The following is a 4831-nucleotide window of genomic DNA, read 5'->3' on the forward strand; positions in this document are numbered from 1 at the left end:
TTTTTGCTCTATGTATCCCAGACAGGCAACCTAGGACTGATATAGGGTTGCCTACTTTAGAATTTAGAAAAACTTGAGTAAAATTCTTTATGACTGTGTTCAACCTGGTGTCATGACTGCAAAAGAGGGTGAGGCACCGCAAAATAGAAGGCATCCAAGAAAAATGTAGGACATGACCAAATAAGGTTAAAAACGTTCATATACAGTATTAGTTTCATATGGTTAATTTAAACACTATTCCTTATTATTAAATTAAAACTATTATTACATATATTTTATTAATTACAAGGTTAGGCACTGCCTGCTCACAGGGAAAAGGATATTTAAGTTCTTTTCTAGGACACGAATCTTTAAAAAGAGGACTTGTCCTGGAAAAAGAGGACACCTGGTCACCCTGTGTTCAACAGAACAGCTGTGGCATCTGTCCTCACATCCCTCCTCCTTACTCCAAACTTGTGAATATTTGCTCAGTATTGAGATAAAAGCTCTTCGCATATCCAGTATTCAGATGCAATGTTGTTACCCTACATAATTACTGGACTCAGCCCTGGTACTGAAAACAGCTTCTAAGGTCAACTACTGCTGAGTCCTACTTCTCTCTGTCTGAAAGGGAGATGTAAATGCAGTACTACATTTGGTTAAATGTTTATCTGTTTAAAGAAGGGACATTATACTATAGAATAACAGCACAAACCTATGCATACTCAAAGAAGTAAGTTCCATTGTTTTCAGAGGAGCTTACTTCCAGGAGAGTGTTATAGGACTGCAGCCTTACTGCCATTTTCAAACACTGTGCCATGGCACACCAGTGGTCCCCAGGTGTGCCGTGGGAATTTGGGCGAGGGTCATTTATTAGTAGGGCCACTGAGGGAGGTAAACTCCCCATTGACAGCACAGTGTGCCTTGTCAATTGTCAAAAAACCAATGTTGTGCCTTGACCATTTTAGTCCCTTGCCAGTGTGCCATGAGATGAAAAAGGTTGAAAATCATTGCACCTGGGAGTGTTCCACTGAATTCAATGGGGCTTACTTCTGATTAAGCATGAATAGGTTTGCACTGTCAGATTAAAAGTACAGTGCTGTGTGTACAAGATTTTTTTCCCTACCAATGTCACTGATGTCTCCTTAAAGTACAAGTTCATCTGAATGCAACCAAGCAAGTGGGTTCTGTCCACTTTTCCAGGCATATTCCAAGTCAGCCCTGCTTTCTCCTCTCTCTACTCCTGAAGTTCATGTTTCTTATATTTATTGTAATATTGGCTTCAGGAGCACAATGAGAACATTTGAAGGAGCAGTACAGAGATAACACAAGCCAACATACATTTTGCTTCCTTAAACGTTACACCAATTCCTGGGTATATTTGGGCTGCTGATTCCAAAAATGGCATCCGTTTTGCCCTGTCACATCTAGTTTTGGAGACACAGCATAGCCTCATTAGTGAATGGTTCAAGCAGCTTCTCATGAGGAAGCCTACACCATGGCTTCCTCTTGAGGAAGCTGCTTGAACTATTCACTAAAGAAGCTATGCTGTGTCTCCAAAACTAAATGTGATAGGGCAAAACAGATGCCATTTTTGGAATCGGCACCCCAAATTCATATCAAACCACCATAAAGTTTGGGAAAAACTTTTCTGACCCTCAATTTTGTAGGCCTGTGTAATTTTTACAAAAAATAATCTTTAAAATGTTCCAGTTCTGTCTAAATCAGTCTAAATGTCAAAGAAAAAAAAAAAGAACTTGTGAGTTTATGGTACCACTGCAATCTTAATAGTTAAACTTTAATATCCAGATGGTAAAATACATGATGTAGTAAATTTATTATTCATGCTAGAATGTGTAGCACCATCTTGTGGTGATCAGAGTTCATTCTCTATAGAACTTCCACTACTAGGATATCAGCAACAAATGTTTCACATTAAGAACAAGCAGTACAATTTTGTCCTTGGTTTATGCCAGCAGGACAAGGATTGGATCATCAGCAGAACAAAACATTTCCTGACTGAACATAGCCAACACAATGGGTGAGGCTGGGGCTGTGGTGGGAGTGGGGTAGAGCTTATGAGGAACCTTATTTTCCTTACCAGTTGGTTCTGCCTCCTGAAGACAGTGTAATTCTATGCCTGCAAAATAAATTCCATGATAAGATACTCCCATGGGAGCCCAGCAAGATAAACAAGATAAGGACTCATCAGGGATGGAACTCATGCCTCAAGGCAGTGGTGTAGCTAATGAACATGTAACTTGGTTTGGAGCTCAAAATGATGCCCTGGAAGTGATGTCACAACTAGAAGTGACATCACACCCGGCCTTTTTAAAAAGTGCAAATGGGGGAAACCTGCCTCCTCCCCCAGCAGTTTACCACCCACTTGATCTGCCACCTCCCCCCAGCCAGTGGCATAGCTAAGGCATCTATCTGCTAGCTGGGATCAAAGTAGATTTTGTAGCCCCCCCCCCCAACAAAATCAAATTTAATTAATTAAATAAATAAATAAAAGTGTGCCCCTTCTTGGTTAGAGACACTGTGCTGGGGTGAAGAGGGACTGTTATTCTCTCCCTGCTAAATATAAGGGGAGCACCACTTGAAAAAGTGCCTCTTTACCAGTTAGCAGGACTAGATGTATTATGATACATGGAAATGAGAACTGACTCATATTAACAACTTATTGGTTCCATGCTGTATCATGAAAACATCTCATTGGCTCTCAGTACAATCAGTCTCATAGGCCAGTTTTGAGTTAAAGAAAACTCAACACTTTTTGTCCTTGTTGTGTTTTCATTTTCTGGTTAATTGGCCATAACTTTTGATAGAATAGAGATATTCTAATGTGGTTTGTTTCATTGCATTCTGCATTAAATTACTTTTACAATGATATATAACATGATGGTATTATTTGTACATATCAAGATTTTCACAGTTTTGGCCACTAGTGTCAAGTTCAGCTTGTTGCCCTCCTAAAGCTTTTTGCCTGGTGCCAGAGGCATCACTAGAGGGGGGATGGCACACTAAGTTTTGCAGAGAGCCTCCCTGAAGCCCTCCCCTCCCCTTTGGAGCCATGTGGGGGGGAGGGAAATGGAGGCAAATGGCTCCTGAAGGGAGGGGGAGGAGCCGCTTGCATGCTGCAGGGAGGCTTTCTGCAAAACTTAGTGCCCCCCTCTAAGGATGCCTTTGCCTGGTGCGACTGCTACCCCCTGCACCCCTTAGCTACACCACTGCTCAAGGCTGAACTCCCAAGACCCCCTTCATTTCTCCCTCTCAAGCACCTCCACCTGCGCAGCACACTCTATGGCTGTTACAGTGTGACTTCTCTAACCAACCCCCTGACAATATGAAGAAACAGTGCATTGCCTGACAATCTCCCTGACAGAGTAAATATGCTGTTTGCATGAAGGAAGGTCCTTTTGGGCTCAAACCCCCAATACAGGTGTGCTCCCACCACACTCCAGAGAAGGCAGTGGGAACATATGAGTCACAATGGATCAGGCCAAAAGCCCATCTTGTCCAGCTTCCTGTATCTCACAGTGGTCCACCAGATGCCTTAAAACTGCAATTAGTCCCAGAGGAGACTTTTCCATTGGCCCCCATGTGCCAATACTCAGAAATGGCCTATGCTGAGTTCAGTAGGAGTTACTGTCTTGGAAGCCTGTTCAGCATTACAGCCTCAAATGGAGGCCCAGAGAAGGGAGTCAGCAAAGGCAGCTATTTGCTATTCGATTGAAAGTTTACCAAAACACTTTATAAACAGTTATCATAAAGCAATCACTTATGCCTGCTGACATCAAGATGATTAATACAGTTTATTCCCCATGTACTTTTCCTCCCCTCAGCGAATGGCAATTTTGAATGTCAATGAATTTGTTCTCATTACACAAACAATGGCACAGTCCTATGCATGTTTACTCAGTGGTGTTCAGTTGGATTTAGGCTACAATCCTATGCTCACTTTCCTCACTGTAGACCCAGTGAACACAGTGTAGTAGACCCACACTGAACACAGTGGGACTTACTTCTGAGGGCTGCCACTCCCTTGTGTACGTGCATAGGACTACAGTCCTAGACTTATGAGGAATACATATGAAGAGTGCTGTATTTAATTCAAAATAAAAATTAATTAAAATAATTTTAAAATACTAAGAAGTTTCATGTTAAAAATCAAGATTCCAGAATCAAGATTGCATGTTTTTAATAACAAATTTATTATACATAGAAAAATGAAGGAATAGCACCACTAAATCCATTGGAACAGTTTTTTCCCTCTATTAATAATAATTTTAATTCAGTTTTTACTGTAGTTAAACAACCCCTTTAAGGAGCATATGAAATAATTTCTAATAACAATCACACATTTTGCACTCTTTCAAAATCAGTAAAGGGAATAGACAGCCCAAACCTATGCATGTCTACTCAGAAGTAAGTCCCACTATAGTCAATGGGGCTTCCTCCCAGGAAAGTGTGGATAGGAGTGTAGTCTTAGAGTCCAATCCAAGGCATGTCTACTCAGAAGTAAGTCCCACTATAGTCAATGGGGTTCCCTCCCAGGTAAGCGTGGATAGGATTGTGGCCCCACAGCAATAGCTGTGGGATGGCAGAGCGCGCGCGCCCCTGTCCATCCCGCCTCCAGTCGCCTTCCTCGGCTGTTCCCTTTTCCGCCTTCTCTTTCATCGCCAACCAGAAACGGACACAAGGAGCAGCCAATGATCGGAGAAGGCGGGTCTTCGCCCGCCCTCACGCCAAGCCACGCCTCCACCTGAGAAAGCACGGCCTTTGCGCCTGCGCAGTCGAGGCTAGACGGCCCCGGCCAGTCGGAGAGGTTGTTTGGTTCAGCCTCGGCGAC

Source organism: Tiliqua scincoides, chromosome 1 (genome assembly GCF_035046505.1).
Source record: "Tiliqua scincoides isolate rTilSci1 chromosome 1, rTilSci1.hap2, whole genome shotgun sequence".
Classification (NCBI taxonomy): Eukaryota; Metazoa; Chordata; class Lepidosauria; order Squamata; family Scincidae; genus Tiliqua; species Tiliqua scincoides.